The sequence below is a fragment of the Rhineura floridana genome, chromosome 9, assembly GCF_030035675.1.
Source record: "Rhineura floridana isolate rRhiFlo1 chromosome 9, rRhiFlo1.hap2, whole genome shotgun sequence".
In the NCBI taxonomy this organism is placed as follows: domain Eukaryota; kingdom Metazoa; phylum Chordata; class Lepidosauria; order Squamata; family Rhineuridae; genus Rhineura; species Rhineura floridana.
In genome coordinates this window covers 4895683-4919590 of record NC_084488.1, presented here as the reverse complement: position 1 = coordinate 4919590, position 23908 = coordinate 4895683, and positions in this window count along the sequence as shown.

Genomic DNA, 23908 nt, shown 5'->3' with positions numbered 1-23908 from the left:
CCCCTACTGGGGAGTAAGCCCTCTCCATTGACTTTTATTGTATTTATTTTCTTATACCAACCTTTTTCCCAGCCTAACTTTTGCCTGAATTGGGGCCTGCAGAAATGCCTCGAACACGAGTTGGATGTTGTCTTAAGTCCCCTCCCCTCAGCCCCACCCCTGACACGTCCCCGAAACACCTCACTTTCAGGGTTTACACTAGCTTTATTTAAGCTGGTTTTGGCTGGGCTGGCTGAGCCCCAGATGAGCTGGGCTGAGGGACTTACATAGGTGTAACCCGGCTGAGCCAGGACCCAGTCGCCTTAGCTGGAGATCCACATCTCCAGCTCCCCTCAGCTCAGCATAAATGTGAGTTGGATTGCACCCTAAACTATATTCAGAGTAAACCCACTGAAATTAATTAACCTAAGTTTGTTAACTCCATTAACTTCAGTGGGTCTACTCTGAATAGGAGTAGCATTCGATACATCCCATAGTCTCCTATCTCCTAATGTTTAGTTCTGCCTCAGTTTAGCAGAAAGAAAGTAGAACAATAAGAACAAAGAAGGAACTTTGTACAAGGTAACTGTCTGATTGCAGATCAAACCACAAACACTATATTTATAGGAATTAAATACAGGAAATATGTAGCAACAGATTATCTAAAAAAAATTAGCAGATAAGAACATGCTTCTCAGATGAGTCTGCAGGGTTTTTTTCCCAGCTGCATTGTTCCTAGTGATGAGGAATAATTTGGCAATGAAGTGGGAACTTAATTGAAGGATATTTTTACCTGTTCTATATATATATTTGTATGAGCCAGAAGGAAAAGACTGGCGGATGAGAACAAAACAGAGAAGAACATTAAATGAAATGTTCTCTTGTATCAGCATCCTCTATAGTAGGCAATTTCTGAGAATGCATCTATTATAACTTCCTATTACTTTGTACAAATTGCCTCAGGACCCATAGATAACTGCTAACAAAAATACTCTCAGAACCAGGAACACTCCACTCGTTGCAAACTGCCATTTGGTGTGAAATGGAACACTTGTGGAAATGTCACCACACTTTCTAAGTTACAACATATTGCCAAAGCTGTAGCTGTATCTCTCAGTTTGGTTTTAAACTGGAATATCCTTTTGGAGAGTAATGGTGAAGTGGAATGTCGGATTGGAATAGGAATTAAATGTCATCCGTTAATGTAAAGACCTGCAGAGATTTATATCTGAATGTTCAGGTGTTAGTATGAGAATGTGCAACTCTTTACTGCGTTTAACTTTGGCCACTGACTGTATAAGCACTATTGCTTCCAGATCTGATTTCAATTTAGAGAAGTATGGGTGACCTAAAGTTGCAATCACAGCCCATCCATGTGTGGTTGTTCTGAAGGAGGGAGGCAAGGCATGGCGGGTCATTGAAGTCCTGGATTGCCGTTTTCCTCATCCAGCATTTTCAGCTGTGGGCGCAGCTGTGCTTTTTCAAAAAAGGCAATCTGCCACTGCCATGGTGGGTGGGAGGAGCAGCTAAGCATGCTGCTGTCCACCAGTCTAATTTCACGCTTCACTGATTAGACATGGCAAGTATAAATTCATGAGCTGAGGCTTTACCTTTCCCCCAGGCCTAGCCGGTTAGCTCAAGTCAGTCTGTGAAAGTCAGCTCCCACCTCAGCCTCTTGGGATTACCTCAGAGGATTTCTAGGTCTAGGTCCCAGAGGGGTCTCTGTACCCCTAGTCAATGTATAGGTGGGAGAACTTCATCCGGTGTCAGATTTCCTATAGTACTTAAGTTATGGGAATCATCAGCAGAAATTTCCCTTCAAGGTATGGGAATACCTCAGATTTGTGGATGGCAGTTAGGGATGGAAGGATCTGTCAATTTCTGTTCTCTCTGTTTCTCATTTTCCAATCTTAAATTCAGTTCTCCACATTTATGCAGCAATTTGCGATTTTGTAAAAGAAGAAATAATTAAAAATCTTCATTTTAGAGTAAATTTCTCCTCATGAACACATTTTTGTATGCAATTTTGATTAATGTACACTTTTTGCAAGCAATTTCCCCAAATGTAATGCATTTTGTAACTTATTTTCACTATTTTTTCATTTTATGCACACTTTCTTTAATATAGAACCAGTATATATACGCTTTATATACCCAGACGAATAAGTCGATCACTGCACTCTGCAGGTGGGGACTTCCTGCCGATATCATCTCATCAGGAAGTCCATTCCCAGACAACATAGGAAACATATCTGTAGTGTTGTGGCACCTACCCTTTGGATTCACTTCCCTTAAATATTAGGCAGACTCCATTTCTGTTATCTTTTTGGCACCTATTGAAGACCTTCCTTTTAAGTAGAGACCTTATCCCTGTCTGCATCTGTGTTGGAACTGGTTTTAGATTTGTTTTTAAAGATGTTTGTTTTTAAGATGTGTTAAATAGTGTTTTTGTTTGCTGCCCTAAGGTCCTTCTGGAAGGAAGGGTGGGATATAAATTTAATAAATAATAACAATATACACATTTTTGTAAACATTGTTTTATTGGCGAACTGCAGCATAAAATTCAGATAAGTATAAATTTCAAAGGATGGCTGTGATTTTCTCATATTATTTCAGAAAGTGCTAATTTGATATTTTCAGCTTTAAATGCAAGATGGATCTAATTTCTCCCCTGTCCCTAATAGCAGTACACACTTTCATACAGCTACTGTTCATTTCAAAGGCACATGCAAAGCTGCACACCCACTGTCCTTCATGAAATTTAACCAAACATTTAGAAAGAAAATTATATTTCCAATCCTGAAGGCATCAAAATAGGAAGTCTTCTCTGATTTTTGGAATTCAGGTAATTATAGGTATTTCCCAAACTCAACAGGCTAACAATAAATAAATAACACAAAACATGCCAAGGTGCAAATTATGATTCTTGATATCAGCATCATATTGGGGCATTTAATACAGGGGATCTTGCCAGACACAATTATGTGATGGGGGGACAGTCAACTGTGTATGCAGTATCAATTCAGAATTATAGTCCAAACCCAGTTCTTCAGAGCATAAAGAGAGCTTGCTCGATCTCACTAAAAGTCCACCTAGGCCACAATCCAGATTGGGAGTGTGGTGGTGGGATAAGGTCCCTTGGCTGCTTATCCTTCAAAATAAAGATGGCAGTGTTAAAAGTACCTTTTTTCTTTCTTTTTTAAAGGGTGACTAATATAACATGTAGTTAGGCCCTGGCTAATTACCATGATCCCAACATCAGTTTCTGGCTAGTCAGTACCAATTCAGACACAGTCTGTATATATGTGAAGTTATGAGTTTTTCCCTAATGTGCATCACAGTACACATATATTGAGTGAAATGGGGCCCCTCAAATTCATCACTCCATTTATAGGGAGCAAATTGGGGCATAGCATTTTGGTGATATTTCAGGGGATACTAACTAATTCAATAAACCTGCTTTAGATGGGTTGTACTCCCCCTGAAGGAGTAGGTTCATAGTCTGGGGTGCTCCTAGATCCATCTCGGTCACTAGAGGCCTTAAGTGGTTAGAGGTTATATACTTTACCTGCAGACACCTCTTCCATTTCGAGACCTGGATAGCCTGACCATTGTTACGCATGTACTGTTAACCTTCAGATTGGATTACTGCAACACACTCTCTATTGGGCTGCCACTGAGGTTCACCTGGAAGCTGCAGCTAATGCAAAATGCTGTGGCTTGACTGCTCACTGAGGCAGAATTTCACCACCGCATTTTGTTGCTGCTGCAAGAATTGCACTGATTGACAATTAGTTACTTGGTTATATATTAAAGTTCTAGGATTTACAAACAAAAGACTGACAAATTGCTCAGTCAGAGTGGCATCAACCCGAGAATTCTCAAAGGACTCAACTGTGAGATTGCTGATCTTCTAACAAAATATGTAACTGGTCCCTTAGATCTGCCTCCATATCTGAGGACTAGAAAGTGGCCAATGTAACACCAATCTTCAAAAAAGGATCTTGGGGGATCCTGGAAATAGTTAGCTTAACGTCTGTCCTGGGAAAACTGGTGGAAAGTATAGTTTGTTTGATTGATTTATATCCCGCCCTTTCTCCCAGTAGGAGCCCAGGGTGGCAAACAAAAGCACTAAAAACACTTTAAAACATCATAAAAACAGACTTTAAAATATATTAAAACACAGCAACCATTTAAAACATATTAAAACAAAACATCTTTAAAAACATTTTTTAAAGCTTTAAAAACATTTTAAAGGTTATATATATCTCTACTTAAAAGGCTTGTTGAAAGAGGAAGGTCTTCAGTAGGCGCCGAAAAAATAACAAAGATGGTGCCTGTCTAATATTTAAGCGGAGGGAATTCCAAAGGATTGGTGCCACTACACTAAAGGTCTGTTTCCTATGTTGTACAGAATGGACCTCTTGATAAGATGGTATCTGCAGGAGGCCCTCGCCTGCAGAGCGCAGTGATTCACTGGGGATATAAAGGATAAGACGGTCTTTCACGTATCCTGGTCCCAAGCTGTATAGGGCATTGTACACCAAACCTAGAACCTTGAACTTAGCCCGGTAGCTAATAGGTAGCCAGTGCAATTCTTTCAGTAGCGGAGTGAAATGTTGGCAATAACCTGCTCCAGTAAGCAGTCTCGCTGCCGCATTTTGCACCAGCTGCAGCTTCCGGACCAACCTCAAGGGTAGCCCCACATAGAGTGGATTACAGTAATCCAACCTGGAGGTTCCCAGTGCATGGACAACAGTGGTCAGGCTATCCCTATCAAGAAACTGTCGCAGCTGTCTTGCCATCCAAAGCTGGTGAAAGGCACTCCTGTCCACAGAGGTCACCTGGGTCTCTAGCAAAAAGGATGGATCCAAGAGCACCCCCAGACTGCAGACCTGCTCTTTCAGAAGGAGTACAACCCCATCCAAAGCAGGCAACTGACCAATTATCTGAACTCGGAAACCACCAACCCACAGTGTCTCCATCTTGCTAGGATTGAGATTCAGTTTATTGGCCCTCAGCCAGTCCACCACCGAGTCCTGGCACCAGTCCAGGGCTTGCATGGCCTCTCCTGATTCAGATGTTACAGAGAAATAGAGCTGGGTGTCATCAGCGTATTACTGACACCTTGCCCCAAATATCCTGATGACCACTCCCAAGGGCTTCATATAGGTGTTAAACAGCATGGGGGACAAGATGGTACCCTATGGCATCCCACAGCACAACTGCCAGGGGGCCAAAAGACAATTGCCCAATGCTATTCTTTGAGAATGACCCTGGAGATAGGATCAGAACCACTGTAAAACAGTGCCTTCAATACCCATCTCACCAAGTCGGCCCAGAAGGATACCATGGTCAATGGTATCAAAAGCCGGTGAGAGATCAAGTAAGAATAACAGGGTTGCGCTCCCCATGTCCTTCTCCCGATAAATATCATCCATCAGGGCGACCAAGGCCGATTCAGTCCCATAACCAGACCTGAACCCAGACTGGAATGGGTCAAGATAATCTATTTCATCCAAGAGTACTTGCAATTGCTGCACCACAACCCTCTCAATCACCTTCCCTAAGAAGGGGGTATTTGCGACTGGCTGGTAGTTGTCACAAACCAGTTGGTTCCAGGGTGGGCTTTTTCAGGCGCGATTGAATCACTGCCTCTTTCAGGGCAGCTGGAACCACTCCCTCCCACAATGATGCGTTGACCACACCCTGGATCCACTCGGTCAAACCCCCTCAGCAAGCTTTAATAAGCCAAGAAGGGCAAGGGTCGAGAGGACACGTGACTGGCTGCATTGTTGCAAGCACCTTGTCCACATCATCAGGCCACATCAACTGAAACCATTCTCAAGATGTTGCAGCAGATGCACTGGACACCTCACTGGGGACTACAGTAGATGTGGATGAGGCATCAAGATTCCTATGCAGGTGAGCAACTTTACTCTCAAAGTGCTGTGCAAACAATTCAGAGTGGGCTTCCGAAGGGTATAAAATTCCATTTCCTGGAGTTGATGTCAACAGATCCCTGACAATACCACGTCAACAGATCAATGCACCTCGCTGTTCCACAGCGTGACAAGGGCTTCAACAGGGTCACCTGCTCAATCTACTGGGAATTCCCCCAGGACATTCAGGAATCCAGTGGATTCCTTTAGTCTCCAGGGGTGGGCCATCTTAATCTGTCCATCACTCCTGCAGTGGAGGATTGGAGACATAAGTCTAAACTTCATGAGGAAGTGGTCTGACCATGACAATGGGGTGACATCCACCCCCCCATCTTCAGACCACCCCTTCCTCCATCTGGAGCAAATGCCAAGTCAAGGGTGTACCCTGCCCTATGCGTTGGACTGATGACAACTTGAAACAGCCCCATGGTTGTCATGGAGATCATGAAGTCCCGAGCCTGAACACTAGCGGCCGCTTCAGCATGGATACTGAAATCACCTAGGATCGTTCTGGGCTCCTCCAATACCACAGCCGAGATGGCCTGCACCACTCGGTCAGAGAACCTGCTGGGCAGCAGGGTGGACGGTACACCAGCAGCAACCCTAGTTTCCTGTCTCCTTGGCCCAACACCAGGTGCAGGCCCTCACAGCCAGCTCAAAGTCAGAGTGGTTTCCTTGTGACAGAGATGAAAGTTCTGTAGACCACAGCAACTCCCACCCCCCCTGGTCCCTGCAGCCTGTGCTGGTATTGCACCTAGAATCCAGGTGGGCAAAGCTGGGTCAGATCAACTCCTCCCAGCTCACCCACCCGGGTCTTGGTAATGCACACCAAATTGTCAGCTTCATCCATTATCAAATCATGGATGAGTGTGGTCTTATTGTGTACTAATCTGGCATTAAACAACAGCACACACAGGCCAGTGGGCACAGCAGATGAGCAACGAGGATCCTGTCCATGAGAGGAGTGGGAGTGAAGAACAAGGCATAGATAGTGTTGCCCTCGTCTTCTATAGTAGTTCACCACTTCCCCATGGCTATACCTCCCTCTACCCATAATCACTTAAATTGGGGTGGCATCATCCATGTTCCTCCTTACTAAGACTCCAAGTATTGTTAAAGATAAAATATAGAAGAACAACCCTTGGTGAAGCAGAACCAGCAGAACCTGTCTCACTAACAGTTCTTTGAGAGTGTCTACAAGCATATTGATAGAGGTGATCCAGCTGACATAGTGTACTTGACTTTGAAAAAGCTTTCACCAAGATACCACAGCAAAGACTTCTGGGTAAGCTTAGCAGTCATGGAATGAGAAGAGAGGCCCTTGGACCAGAAACTGGCTAAGAAACAGAAAGCACAGGCTAGGAATAAATGGACAGTTCTCACAATGGAGGGATGTAGAGAGTGGCGTTCCCCAAGGATCGGTATTGGGACCTGTGCTTTTTAACTTGTTCATAAATGATCTAGAGTTAGGAGTGAACAGTGAGGTGGCCAAGTTTGCTGACGACACTAAATTGTTCAGGCTTGTTAAAACAAAAAGGGATTGCAAAGAGTACCAAAAGGACCAAATTGAGTTGAATGAATGGGTGGTAAAATGGCAAAAGCAAGTCAATGTAAACAAGCATAAATTATGCATATTGGAGCAAAAAATCTTTATTTCACATACATGCTCATGGGATGTGAACTGGCAGTGACTAAACCAGGAATGAGACCTTGGGGCCGTAGAGGATCGCATGATGAAGATGTCAACCCAGTGTATGGCAGCTGTGAAAAGGGCAAATTCCATGCTAGGTATCCTTTGGAAAGTTATTGAAATAAAACTACCATTATCATAATGCTATTATACAAATCTATGGTGCGATCGCATTTGGAATACTGTGTACAGTTCTGGTCACCTCACATCAAAAAGGATATTATAGAGCTGGAAAAGGTTTAGAAAACGGTAACCAAACTGATCAAGGGGATGGAGCGACTCCCCTGTGAGGAAAGGTTATAGTGTTTGGGACTTTTTAGCTTAGAGAAAAGGTGAGCAAGAGGTAATATGATATAAGTGGATACAATTACGCATGCCATGGAGAAAGTGCATAGAGAAAGCTTTTTTCCTTCTCTCATAACACTAGAACTCGTGGCCATCCAATGAAGCTGAATGTTGGAAGATTCAGGACAGACAAAAGAAAGTCCTTCTTCACACAGTGCAGAGTTAAACTATGGAATTCGCTTCCACAGGAGGCAGTGATGGCCACCAACTTGGATGGCTTGAAAAGAGGATTAGACAAATTCATGGAGGACAAGGCGATCAGTGGCTACTAGTCATGATGGCTGCACTCTGCCTCCACAGACGAAGGCAGTAGGCTCTGAATATGAGTAAGTAGAAACCACAGGAGGGACGAGTGCTTTTGCATTCAGGTCCCGCTTGCAAGTTTCCCATGGGCACCTGGTTGGCCACTGTGAGAACAGGATGCTGGACTAGATGGGCCACTGGCCTGATCCAGCAGGCTGTTCATTGGGAAAAGGGATATGCATATATTGTTAGTGATATTTTTCTGTATGCCTTTGTGATGTTTTCATTGTTAATAGCTTCAGGATGTTTCATGGGAAGCAATCCATAAATGAAAGGCACTAAATAAAATAAAAATGTTTGTAGGAAGTGGGGCTTACTATGGTGGCAGCAGTCCTTTTTTTCTATATGTATAATCCTTTTGTAAGCCATCATGCAGTGCATTGGAAGCATTACATGGGGCAGGGGAAGGCACTGGACGCGAGGCACGTGTGGCAAGGGCAAGAGGCAAGTGAGGATAGCAGGTGGGCAAGCGAGTATGGCAGGCAGGTGGCCGAGCAAGCGAGAATGGCGGGCAGACAGCAGAGCAAGCAAGCATGGTGGGCAGGCAGCAGAGCAAGTGAGATGGGAGATTGAGGCAGCCCAGGCAAACCATGGAGGAACAGTCAGGACAGCCTGGGGAAGCTCCTCAATTATTCTGTGCAACAATGCTCTCCTACTGTTCTCTAGCTATGGGTATTGGGAGATATGCTGCCATCATGCCTGATAGCCACTGATAGCCTTATCCTCTATGAATTTGTCTGTTCCACTTTTAAAACTGTCTGATGCTAAGGACTGGGCCCAGAGGCAGCCAATGACAAGGAGTGTGATTCAAAGGGACTGGAGCTATGAACCAAGAGCTTGCCCCCAGAGGCATCTGTGATGTGCAGATTCTTTTAAAAGCATGCCCTCGTTCACTTTACATAGGGCGGGAGAGGCGTATTTCGTTTCCAGTACAAAATGAGAGCATGCTCCTCAGGAGACAGATAACATTTCTTCAGCGGCTGTGCCTGGTCCATAGCCTAATGGCTGTCCATCTCTAAAGTAGAGAACCGTAGGTGTTTTGAACTTTTAACTTCTGTACACATCAGTGAGTAATTCAGTTTATTCCTTACAGCTTCATCAGAAGAAAGCCAACAGCCAAGCCTTACACAGCTATGTTTGGATTGTAGGCTTACTGCCTGACAGAACTTATTGCTCTGAAAACTTACTGCTCAATGTAACTCTGACAGAAAAGGAAGGGGAAGTTTTTTTAAAATAAAAAAAGGACTTCTTGTAAAATTCCATGCTGGTGACCCAACAGAAATGTGTCAGATTACCCTTGAGGCATAGAGAATAGGTTAACAGTTACGTAGAAGGCATGGGTGTGTTGGCTAATTACTAACTTTGTCTTTATTGAGCCATGACACATTTTAGGTCAACTGTGCTTAACGACTGGTCTCTCCAACATTTTCATGCAGTACCTTCACTGAAGACACAGTTGGAGTCCTAGGTTAGCAATACCCTCAGAAAGACTGGACAGTTTGGCAGAGCTTGGAAGATTACTTTTAAAAAGTAATAAATTACAGTTACAATTACTTGGCCCCAAAAGTAGTAATTACCGTTACAATTACAATTGCTCTGAAAGTAACTGATTACTTTACTTTTTCTCAAAAGTAATCACTACAATTACATTTCAGTTACTTTTTTTAAAAAACTCCTACAAGGTGCTGGCCTTGGCTGCTGCACATCTAAGAAGCCTAAAACAATATTAAAAATAAACACACACATACGGGGTAGTAGAATAAAAAAATTTATCCATAAGATTAACATAATGGCATAACAGAATCTCACATCCCCCCAAGCAATGAAGATACCCCAACTCTTGAAATCAAATTTTACACTTGAAATGCTTTTATAATATGTTTCTGTTATGTCTCAAAAGAACAAGATGCTCAAAGAGCATGTCAGACAAGGAATGTCTTTTTACAGTCATTACGTTGCCACCAGTACTGAACAGGCGTTCTACTGCGGCGCTTGAAGGCATGCCTGTGTTGTGCTGCAAAAAACACCGCAGCACACGTGGAAAGCCATGGAGTGATGACACTTCCCTGCTGGGAGACCTCAGGTACCTCACCAGTTCCTCCTCAGCAGTGTCCACTGCTGACTTCTTGCCCTGGGGCAGAAAGTTAAAGAAGTCATCTGCTAAGTCATCTCCTTCCTGGTCTTTATCTGAAGACTGATCACTGTCCTCATTAAGTACACCCATCTTTATTTCAGCTTTCAACAAGGCTTCCATTGTGTATCTAAGAAAGAGAGAGGATATGTTAACACATATATGTTAGGAAACCATCATCTGCTCTTCATTTCCTGATGCTTGTCATGTCCCCTGGTTCAGGGTCCAGCCTGAGCCTGTGGATGATGACATGGAAGGTAGAAAGGTGACCAAGTCACCACACTCATGGGGCAGCACAGCAGACCCTTAAGGATTACCTGCAGCAACCCAAGGTTGTGATGAGGAGCCCCAGGAAGAAAAGGCCCAGCCCCTGCCTACCACCTTAAGCCCTCTGATGCCTCCCTTGAGACAACATTTCCCTTGGAGTAATCCACCCAAAGGGCTTCCCTAATGTTCTTACTTGTTGGTATGGGTGGTGGCCTGACACGATTCCAGCCGATCTAGTTTGAAGCGAGGGTGTACGCAGGCTGCCAGAAGAAGCAGATCCCTGCCAGATCCCTACCTCTCAAGGGTTGTCTGCTGCTGCTTCAGCATTTTGGGAGGAGGGGTGTCATGCATTGGTTCAGGAAGGCCACATCTCCTTGCCTTTATTGCTTCTTCAATTGCTCTCAGCTTCTCAGGGTGTGCCCTCTGAGGAAGAAGAACAAAGCATGAATCCAAGAAAAAATGGAAGAGGAACTTCACAATTTAAACATAAATAGACAATGGACACTCTTTGAGGACCAGCATGACAAAGGCTTACCTCAAAATGTTTCTTCACATTGGATGAGGAGGAAACAGCTGATCTCAGATTTTTTATCCTTGGAAGGCAGTGATTGCATCGTACAACAACATTTTTCCCACTCTGGCTCACAAATGTACAAGCTTTCTCAAAGCCAAACCATGGTACTTGCTGTTCTGCAGATGTGGCTGTGGGCAACTGGCACTGCTTCATGCCCTCCTCCTCCTCGTGCACAGGGCCTCCTTTCTGAACCTCACTTTCTAGTTTTGCCTCCTCAGGATCAACAAGCTGTGACGCAAGTGGCCGCACTAACTGACTGCTGCTCTCAGCAGCAAAACCTGCAACAGGCGTCTCTGTAATAAACAAGAGATAATGCTCCTATGTGGGTGAACTTCAGCTGTGATGTGCCCCCATCTCTTCCCTATGCTGCAAGATGCCCCAGTCAGAGTGGAAGTAAGCAGGTCGATAGCACAGAGATCCTATTTGCATCATTTTTGCTCACTAAATAACCCTGCCTGGGCCAGTCTAACCTACTATCTCACAGGGTTGTTGTGAGAACAAAATGAGACTAGAGTTCAAATCCCCACATAGCCATGAAGCTCACTGAGTGACCTTGGGCCAGTCACTGCCTCTCAGCCTCATGAAAACCCTATTCATAGGGTCACCATAAGTTGGAATCAACTTGAAGGCGGTACATATATTTTTTATTTTGAATATGATGATTATGATAATAAATATGCAGCATTTCAAATTAATTCTGTATGAGAAGCATTCCATGCCAAGCTTGGAAAACCAAGGATGAGGTATAAAATGTAGACAAAAATACTTTTGACAAAATGCCGTTTATATTTTATATATATGAGTCTGGGTAGGGAACATTTAATCTAGCCTACTTGCTTTCAGCAAGAAGGGTTAAGTGCCTTCAGGCTAGGGCAGTCACCAGAAGGCCACAGCAGAGACAAAGGAGCCTAGTGTTGTGGAGATGTTAGATGGGAGCTTTGGGGAGTAAAGATGGAGGCTTCTGAAGGCTGCAATTCTAAACACACTTACTAAGGGATTAAGCCCCATAGAACTCAACAGGACTGACTCCTAAGTAGATATAGTTTGGACTGTGCTGTTGGTAAACCTTGACTAGGGTTCTTCTGCAAAGACATCCATATCCAAGCAGGGTTGGCAACCCCCTGCCTGGAATACCCTGCCCTTATCTTTTAATGTGGCTGCTCCAAATGTTTTTACAGATTTGACCCTTTACTTCAGAAAGAGGTCTGAAAAATGAGTAAGAGTAAGAAGTATCTTTTAAAATTGTTCTTTTCAATTCACTCTTGAATGAACATCATACCTAGGGCAGATCCACACCATTCCTTTAAAGTACATTCAACACCCATTTGAAGCACATGAATCCCACCACAGAATCATGGGAACTGCAGTTTGTTAAGAGTGGTGAGAACTATAACTGTGAGGGGGAAATGACACTTCCCGGAATTCTTTAGGGGAAGTCATGCGCTTTAAATGCGAGTTGGATGTGCTTTACACATACTGTGTGAATCCGCTTAATAAATTTTGCCTGCATGTAAATTGTTTTAATTAATTTTTCAAAATGGAAATAAGCTGTAAAGTGTAGTGGGTGACCATGGGCTACTCACCATTTCTCAGCCTATCTGCCCCTCAGGATGAAAACAATGGAGAACCATGACTACCCCAAGGCATACGTAAAATGTAAAGGAAGTATTGTACAACCATAGTATGCAATTGGATACTTATAGGGACACAGCATGACAAAACTGGGTGGAAGTAAAAGTTCTACACTTAGGAAAAAGAAACCAAATGCACAGTTATAAGATGGGGGATACTTGGCTCAGCAGTACGACATGCAAGAAGGATCTTGGAATTGTTGTTGATCACAAGCTGAATATGAGCCAACAGTGTGATGTGGCTGCAAAAAAGGCAAATGCTATATCAGGCTGCATTAACAGAAGTATAGTTTCCAAATCATGTGAAGTATTAGTTCCCCTCTATTCAGCACTGGTTAGGCCTCATCTTGAGTGCTGTGTCCAGTTCTGGTCTCTGCACTTCAAGAAGGATGCAGACAAACTGGAACAGGTTCAAAAGAGGGCAACAAGGATGATCAGGGGACTGGAAACAACGCCCTATGAGGAGAGACTGAAGGAACTGGGCATATTTAACCTGGAGAAGAGAAGACTGAGGGGAGATATGATAGCACTCTTCAAGTACTTGAAAGGTTGCCACACAGAGGAGGGCCGGGATCTCTTCTCAATGATCCCAGAGTGCAGGACACAGAATAATGGGCTCAAGTTGCAAGAAGCCAGATTTCGACTGGACATCAGGAAAAACTTCCTAACTGTTAGAGCCATACAACAATAGAACTAATTACTAGAGAGGTAGTGGGCTCTCCGACACTGGAGGCATTCAAGAGGCAGCTGGACAGCCATCTGTCGGGAATGCTTTGATTTAGATTCCTGCATTGAGCAGGGGGTTGGACTTGATGGCCTTATAGGCCCCTTCCAACTCTACTATTCTATGATTCTATGAAAATATTTATATAAGCATGACTATCAAATATGTTTATTTATATAACCTGTAAAGATATTTATAGTGCAATCCGATGTTTGTTTACTCAGAAGCAAGTCCCAATGTATTCAATGGGGCTTACTCAACCAGGGAAAACTGCAGCCTCAAGTGATAAGGAACTTGTTCTTTTAACAAGTCCTTCAAGTTGAGAGCTTATCCCAGTCTGCGTCTGTGTTGAAATTGCTTTTTAATATGTTTTTAAACTTTTTCTTAAGAAAAATGTTTTTAAAGCTTTTAAAAATGTTTTTAAAGATGTTTTGTTTTAATATATTTTAAAGTCTGTTTTTATGATTTTTAAAGTGTTTTTAGTGCTTTTGTTTGCTGTCCTGGGCTCCTACTGGGAGGAAGGATGGGATATAAATAAAATAATAAAAATAAATAAACTTCATTCATTTTTTAAAAAAATGAGTATTAGTTTCCTACATAATAAAAACTGTGATAAACCCTGCCTAATTTCTTTAAAAATAGGGTTGGAGGGAGAGAGATTTACAACACAAACACAAGTCTGCACTTTACTCACAATCATGAAAGGGCGGGGTTGCAGCCAGAGCTTTGAAAAGTTACTTTAAACTACAACTCCCATCAGCCCCAGCCAGCATGGCCACTGGATTGGGCTGATGGGAGTTGTAGCTAGAGCATGATCTGTTTAAAAAAAAGTTGTGCGGGGGGGTTACGTTTTGGTGTATATCTCGGGAATTAGACCACCTAGAAACTTATATTTTTAAAAAAATTGAAGCGGAGAGTCCAGAGAGTAAGGGGTGGTAGCCAGAGAGCCGGAGCCCCCCCCCAAAACCAGAGACTCCAGCTGAAAACACACACACCGGGGCACACACACACACACACAAATCATCGTCACTCACCTCCACAGCTCTTCGCCATTCTGCTGCAGTCTTCTTTCTCCTCCGTTGTTGTCCTTGCCCTGGCTTTTTCCTCCAGCGTCCATTTTTTCCTCTCAGAGTCAGACGCTAGCAGGCTCCCCCTGCCTATTCATCTCTTCCCTCGTGCCTCCTAACACAGATCATGAGGAAAGAGACAGTCTGCGCAGAGGTCCAATCAGTGTGAGGCACATGTCTTGTGTTAACCAATCACAGCCAGGAGCTGACTTCCCCTTGTTCCTGCCCCCAAGTAACGTCCAACCTAACGTGGAAACGTTAAAGTTGAAGCTGAAAAGTAGGGAAATTACTATTTGTTCCGTTACTTGCCAAATGTAATGGAATTACCCACTCGTTATTTAAAATTGTAATGAATTAAAAGTAACTCGTTAAAAATAACGAGTTACTTCCAAGCTCTGCAGTTTGGATAGATATAGTCGTTCTCCCACATACGTGATGTGTGGAAACATGGTTGTGTGCATCCACTGAGACAGCTGGCTGGTTAGGTTCTCACATGTGTATCATGATAGAAGGTCATCAGTATTCACTGCGTAGGTCCTACATAGAATTCCCCACTGTTTTAAAAGGTATGATTGGCAACCACAGAAGCTCATCCTCACTAGCCCAGAGCCTCCTGGCTACTGCTCCTTACCATTGCTCTCTGCTAATTTGCCCACCTTTATTATCTGGCTCAAAGGGAGTAAGCAAGTGGACAATCGTAGCCAGAGGGAAGAGGAACAGCTGCCACCCACTGCTTACTCGTTTGCTTCCTTATTTTCTCACTCACCTATCACCTTTCTCCTCAGCCACAATGGCGGCAAGAAGGAAGCAACAACAGCTGTCACCTATAGCCGTGAAGGGGTGGTAGGTCTGTAAGGGTAAGACAAAGTCCTGTGTTCCCATAAATTGCATAACTGGGGCAAACAACAGTTTAGGGGCATAGGGCTTAAACCTCTAATACTGATGCTATGCTAGGGATGATTTTTGTAAAATGAAATAGACTTTGGGAGCTCAAATCATGGAACTCCCATGTCATATCTAGCTTGACTAGCGACGCCAGAGAAATCTGCCATAAGGAGATGCACGTACAGAAGTCACCACTTCCTCCCTCAGTGATCAAGAACAGAATTCCTTGAAGGAAATGCAAGCACAATTTGTTCATGGTAGAGGGTTTTTCCCTAAAAAGTTTATTGAAGGGGGGTTTTTTTGGTACCATAGGGAATAGGGATATAAGTCATTTGGCCACATTCTTGTATCTTCTTTTACAATACGTATTTTCACATTTTTTAATACATTTGTTGTGATCTAAGCTGGGTATGGAGGAGAAGATGAGGATGGGGAATGGTTTCTTGCAAGGCATTTAGAATGACGTGGAGGTATGAATGTATGATTTCTATTGGGTGTGAATAGTTTGCCTACTAAGTTGGTCATGTTTGTATTGTAGGTTGCTATTTGTTTCTGACCAAGTTTAACCAGTTTCTGGTTGAGTGTTGGGAAGTTGGGATTTGTTGACTGTTGTATGTCTCTCCATAATGAAGTGTGTGTTGATGGAGGTTTCCAATTATGCTGTTTGGTTGCAATGAATCTGATGAAGATGAATCGTTTTTTGTGAAATGTGTCTTTCTTGGCGGGGTCTTTCCACTGTCTTGTTTGTTTTGTGAGCTTTTCCATTAGGACCACTGTCCAGATTTGTATGTTCCACTCCTCTGTCAGGTTGCAGGTGGCTTTTTCCAATTGCAAGCTATCACTATTTGGGCTGCCACAAGGAAGGAGAACAATAAGTCTTTAAAGAAGATTGGGCCTTCTGTCTCTGTAAAAATGAAGAGAAGAGCCATGAGATGTTCTGGAGATAGGTTTTTTGTTTGTAATCAGCCCAATTTCATGAAATATTTTGTTTCAGAAGTCCCTAATGGTGAGACATGTTCATCATATGTGGAAGCATGTACTTTGTTCCCTGCATCCTCTATAACAGGCTGTATCATTGCTTTGGGTTATTCTACTTAGTGTGTATGGAGTCATGTGCCATCTATGCACTAGCTTGAGTGAGCTTTCTTTCAGTTTGGCTGATGATGAATGGAACGGTTCTTTCTACCATATCCTGTTCTATTTTATTAGGTCAATTTCTGTATTTGTATCTTCTTACCAAAGCTGCCTCAGCCTTTCTAATGTTCCAGCTCTCTCCGCCAATAGGATCTTATATATGTTTGATAATAGTCATAGGAAGATAGGATATTGCCTTATACTGAGTCAGAATCAATGGTCCTCCTAGCCCAGCACTGTCTACACTGACTGGCAGAGGCTCTCCAGGGTTTCAGACAGGGAGCCACTCCCAACCCTACCTGGAGATGAACCTGGGACCTTCTGTATGGAAGACAGATGCTTTTCTACTGAGCTACAACCCTTCCCCTTTGTTTGTGAAGGAGTGTTGCTTGGTGCATTCTTCAAATTGAGTCAGTGGTCTGGTGGCCTGTGCTGTGATCAATGGAGTGGAGTGGCCAGAACACGTCGTATCTGGGAAAGTTGCAGGGAAGTGTTCCTAGTTTGGTTCCGAGTTGTGTGTTGGTTACTGGTGTTCTGTTGGGGAAGAGGTCCTGTAGGGTGTAGAGTCCCTTGGATTCTCAGTCCCTGAATTGAGTTAGTTTGACCAGATTATGAGATAAGGGGTAGTTTAGAAAGTGTATCAATAGTGACGTTAGAGGAGATAGTTTTGTCTTCCAGTATCTGGTGCTACAGGTTGTTTCTTTTCCATAAAACTCTGGACAATTATTACTCTGCTGGAAGATGGCTTTGTGACTGGCCATTCACTGCTTCATTGACATGAAAAGGAAGCTCAGAAGGAAGATATGAAGAAGATAATGGGTCAGTGAATAACACCAGTATATGTCAATGTCTGAGGGAGGTGATGGAGACTGTCAGAGTTGAGGTGGATGCCTGAAGAGAATTACGTAGTAGTGTGAGATGGACTCCTTTAGCAGTTGTTACATCCTGCCTGCCTGCAGCACAAAAACACACAACACTCAGACATTAAAACAAAGTAAAATGATATTCTAAACCTAAAGAATAGCGATGTCCCGATGCTTATAGTTAGAAAAATGGGTGGAGGGCTTGAATACAAGTTAACTCATTCATACACACCCTGGAGAAACCAACTGAAGTTTGCACAACCATTTCAACAGCTGGTAACACATTGCAATAGTCTCCAAGGGACTTAAAGTTACTTTGACAGGGAAGCAGTGAGGTCAGGGGAAAATGTGGATTGGTAGGAAGGAGATGTGGACTGGTGCCCCAATAATAATTAGAAAATAAGGAATAAAGAAAAGCACTGTACAATCACATCAAATGGAGTCATAACAAGATGTCTAAAGCATGACATTATTTACAATAAAAATATATATAATTTTGCATCAATGGTGGTGAAACAAATATACTATAAGGCAGAGGTTCCCAAAAAAGTCTTCCCCCACAAACCGCTTGAAAATTGCTGATGCTGTTGGTGGACCACTTCGTGATTTTTCTGCCAGTTGTGGCAATCACAGTGTACTGTGCTAGATGCTGCATGAACTTAATTGTATTTTTATTGCTTCTGTTTATTTGTCATGATTTTTTGTATTACGATTCGAATTCCAGTATGAATCCAACAAGAGAAATGAAAGAAGCACTAAAAAATCAAAAAATCGATATGAATATTTAATGTAGACATGCCACAGATCACCTGCATGCAGCTGGCAGACCGCTGGTGATCCTCACACCACAGTTTAGGAACCTTTGCCATAGGGTGAAAATAGACTTGCAGTGGAACAGATGATTGGTAGGTTAGGACAAATGAATGTCTGGACGGAAATTTGTACTTTCCCTAAGCCTGACCTCAGCACTGAAGACTTGGGCGATCATTTGTTACACAGTTTAACATCAGCGGAATACTGTTACGCTGCAGAGAATGATTAGTGCAAACAGAAATGTCAGGGAAACCCAGGGAAAGTCATAGGTTGACTGAGCCATGCTGATGTCACAGCAACCTGACCAACTTTAAGGAAATAGTGGCTCTTTTGGTTAATTGCAGTAGCCTGCTGTATAATGGATCAATTATTCAAACTTGATCATTATTGTTAGTGTTTAAATTTTAACTCATGGGGTAAGAGTTTGAAGGTGACCCGATGATAATTTGAAAAGCAAAGAAGAATCCTCTGGCACCTTTGCTTAAAGACTTTAAAGCACACACTTTTCCTAATATATTTATGTTACCATAAATGTCAGTAACATGATCTTCGTTTTTCTCATTGACATGGTGAACCTCTGCCTGGGCTGCACGTTTTCAGATTGCACGTGGGGGCTCAGATGATGGAATGCTGCTCCACACAAGTACAGCTACATGCATTTAGCTAGTATAGCAGCACTAGGCTTGAACCCTTCAGCATGACATGTTAATTTTCTGTGTGGATGAATTTTTATTTTATTTTATTTGTATGGAGAAGCATTCAGTCATGTGCATGGTACAACCAGTTATAGATCTTCCACTTCAAGTGATAACTACATCTAAGTCTATGTTACCATTTACCAGAAATTATTTAGGATACTGAGTAGAGGATAATATCTGATCATTTATTAGCACTCATTTGATCTATAGATATATAGGCTACCAGAAAAATATGTATCAAGGCTTACTTTGAAAATCCATTATTTACCATAAAAATATAGTAAATTAATAACTTTCATTCTCAATTCCTAAAATCTTAATTACTTTCAGGAAATAATGTTAGCATGCAGCAGGTTTTAGATATTTATTATAATTATACACACAAACGGCTTTATTCTAGATGATCTCATATTTTAAAAAGGGAATAAAATTCAGTAATTTATGAAAAGACTCTTGGTTGAGATCTACTAAAATATCAGAATTTCCAGTGAATCTCATAAAAATATAACAAATGCTGACCAGTAAAGGTCAGCATTTACTATAACATATCTTGTGTGTACATTATACATGCATGTTCACGTACATTGCCAACACACCAAGGAATACTCGTGACACATATATGGTTGAAATGTTATATTTATTAAAATATAATACATAAATCAAATTCCAATTCACCAATTAATAAATATCAAATCCTTCGGGCAGGTGAGGCTCCACCTATCTATGAGGGTCTATACCCTCCAAACCAGGAGGCAAGTCAGTCACATTGAACTGCACTCCCCAGACAAGGATGTGGGACAACTTCTCCCTCCTTGCAATTGGAGTCAGGTATGTGGTTCCAACCTCCGCACCCTGGCCCCACCGTACAAGCGTTCACCATGATGCGCAAGCTGGTCCCACGTGGACACCCCCCAAATCCACACCAGACCTTACGCCTTGATGTTTCACCAGGGGGTGCCCTTTACCAAAATGCCTCATCCACCTCAATTTTAACCCCAATTACCTCACCTGCCCGAATTCAACGCCACAAGAGGGGATCAGCTCAAGCTTGGTCCCCTCAATCCAAAGAAAACAAAGCCCCCAAACCCAACCTAAGATCCTCCAATAACAAATCACACCCAGCATCCGAGAGATGAACACCATCATCCCGAAACAGATGGAGAGCGTGAAAATGAATCCTGTCATGTGGAATATAGGCCCCTCCCAATGACAAGACCAAATTCCTAACCTTCCTATTCACCCACTTCCTGGCCCTATCGATCCTGTTAGGATGCACAGCACACCTCCAGACCCGTCTCACCAGCATGTCGGACCACACTAAAACAAGGTCCGGATATGACTGGATGAGTGTATTAAAATCCCGTGTGATCTTACGCAGCAAATCCATCCTGGGCTGCTGCACCAAATCATTCTCCCCCAAGTGAACCACCAACAGATGTGGCCGGCTAGGCGAAGCCATCAGCCGACCCACCACAGGCATGAGCGCATTCCATAGCATGCCTCTCTGAGCCTCCCAGCTAACCATAGTGCTGACGGAAAGCTGCAGCTGTGTCCCGGCAACAGTAGAAGAGGCTCTCCGATGGGCCCAAAACAAAATCGAGTGGCCACACAGGACAACCCTTGCAGGCACTGGAAGGCTCCTCATACCTAAGAAGAAAGAACACATTACAATCAATATCTGATGTATGACTTGAAAGCGGAAGAACGCCACCGTCCAATCGCCTGGATATCCTGAACGCTCATGCCCATGAGGGCGGCGGCCGTAGCCGCCCCAATCCGAAATGAGTGCAGCCCATAGACTTCAGCATCACGACCACTGGCCAACAAGGCCCACCGAACAATGGCCCAAAATTGAAATTGAGTCAGGGCAGAACCATCCGCATGTACAAATAGATAACGCTGGCCCGCTGGCCTCAATGACATAAATAATCGCACTGCAGCCACAGGGCATAATTCAGGAACCTGGCAAACTTTCAATGAAATAATACTGCCACGGCCCTTTTGATCCGTCTTAGAGACTCGAAGGGAAAGCCTAACTATATCTGCACCTAGCGTGCAATCGCCAAAGCAAAAGGCTCGATAGGACACATCGCGCTTTGAGGAAGCTAGCACTTCACTAGGGCGAAAAGCACCATAGAACATCGTCAGAGTTACTGCGGCGAACAGGTGCGACTCATACTGAGATGAGCACAGAGACCTAAATAAAGGCAGGATCTGAAGGAGAACATCGGGCGTGATTGGCCTCCTTCAGTCAGTGGGCCTGTGAGCGGAACACGACCAACCCTGAAGGACCTTCCTGACCCTAAAGTCTACAGAATGATCCTGCATTCCTCTTGCCTTGGAAATAAAGGCCAGCGCAGAGAGGTGTCCGGCGATGGTGGAAACAGAATTATTTAGCCCTTTTAAATATAACATAAACTGCAGCAAATGCGATACAGGAATTGGCCACTCAGCAAGTAAAGCACCATTGGCACGAAAAGCCTGGAATGTCACAAGAGCCCACTGATACGCTCGCTGCGTTCTTGGAGCTAGTGCAGCAGCTATGGCAGCCCCAACTTCTAACTCCCAAGGCTCCACAGGAAGAACGGGACCGGTATCGAATCCTGAGCCGCTCCTGGTGCCAGTTTCCGAAAGCGTGCCATCTGTAAGCATGAAAGAGCATCAGCAACACAATTCTGTAGTCCTGGAACATGGCGTGCTACAAATAAAATGTTGAAGCGCAAACATTGTAATACAAAGGCCCTCACCAGGCGCATCACCTGAGGCGATTTGGAAGTCTGAGTATTGACCACACACACTGTAGACTGATTATTGCACCAGAAACGTACAGTGCGATTTTGGAATGCTAGAGGCCAAATGTAAACCGCAACCACAATGGGGAAGAATTCCAAAAAGGTCAAGTTTGAAATGATCCCAGAAGTTAACCAATCAGCCGGCCATCGCTCAGCACACCAATGAGACCTGAAAATTACCCCAAAACCAATGCCACCTGCAGCATCGGAATGTACTTGTAACTCAGCTTCTAATAATAAGTCCTCACGCCAAAAGGAGAGGTCATTATAATCATTCAAGAAGGTAAGCCACATAGTTAAATCCTCCCTCATCCCCGAGGTGACCCTAACAAAATGGAAGCGAGCACGAACTCCTTTAATAGCGTCACAAAGACGACAAAGGAATGCCCTACCTGTCGAAATAACTTTAGAAGCAAATACTAAATGACCAAGAAGCTCTTGTAACTGAGCAAGAGTGACCTTTTTAAGAACCAAAACTGAGCGCAGTCTCTGCCTCAATGCTAACAACTTATCCTGAGGCAGACAAGAAGACGGACTGCGTATCCAAAATAATTCCCAGATAAGAAAGGGAAGTGGCAGGGCCCTCCGATTTCTCGGGAGCTAATGGGACACCCAATTCCCTAGTTAACTCCTCAAAAGTTCGCATCAAATGCAAACAATGAGAAGAGCCTGCAGGGCCAATGAACAAAAAATCATCCAGATAATGAGCAGACAAGGAAGAACCTGCCCTTGTCCTCAAAGCCCACTCCAGAAAAGTGCTAAAGGTCTCAAAAGCTGCGCAGGACACTGAGCATCCCATAGGCATTGCCCTATCTACGTAATATTGTCCTTGAAATTGAAAGCCTAATAAATCCACATCATCAGGATGGACTGGGAGCAACCAAAATGCAGACTTAATGTCGCACTTCGCCAACAAAGCACCCTTTCCAGCCCTCCTTACTACCTTAACTGCCTCATCAAAGGAAGTATAACGAACGGACGTATATAATGATGAGATTCCATCATTAACAGAGGCTCCTCTAGGGAAAGACAAATTATGAATAAGGCGATATTCTCCTGGCTGTTTCTTAGGAACAATACCGATAGGAGAAATCCTCAAATTAGATAAGGGAGGATAATTAAAAGGGCCAGAAATCCTATCAGCTGCTATTTCTTTCTTTATTTTTTTTAAGGACAACAGAAGCCAAAGCCAACACCGACTGCTGGTTGGCAGCGGAAGTGGGAACCCTCGGGCCTTCGAAAGGAATACGAAAACCTTCTGAAAAACCATACAACAGGCATCTAGCTGCAACTCTGTTGGGGTAACTACTCAATAATCTGGCTAGGGGAAGCAACCTAATAGGGCTACTGGCCTTGCGACGTACTGCCGCTATTGCCTGATCCACGTTTAGGTTGTTGTTGTTCCTCTGATCCACGTCGAGCCAGGTGGGCTCGCTGACAATTGGAACTGGGGTGATTGCCATCGCAGATTCCACATGTGTGTCGAAACCGACACCGGCGCCTGTAACAACGTCCAGAACTATTGAAAGACCAGCAGACTTGAGGGGGTTGAACCCGTTGCCAGCCCCGATTAGAACCAGAGGCTGAAGTCTGAGAACTCACCAAAAGATGCCCACTATCGGCTCTATCACCCAATGAAGGTCTGGCTGCAGTCATAGAACGCAGCCAAAGACCAGGATGTTCTATGTCCCAGCGAAGCGTGGGATCCAAAGCCGCCCTCTGCCTAAAATTTTCATCGTACCGCAACCAAGCGGTCCCAGAGAATTCTCTAAAGGCTCTATGAATGATGTCCTGATATTTAATCAGAGACATGGCCCTGGATGGATAAACCTGAGTCATCACACCCATATATACGGTAAATGCATTAAGCCAATTAGGCCATATGCAATCCACTTTCTTTTTTATCACTTCTTCTCGCTCAGTCGCATCTAAGCCTTCCTTGCGTTTCGCCTCGGATTCACGAAAAAGGAGTGTGAATATATCGATGTATTCACCCTGCCAGATCTTTTCTTTAGTTGAAGGCAGCAAATGATCTCCCAATGGCAGGGAACCATCACCCTGCGGATAAAT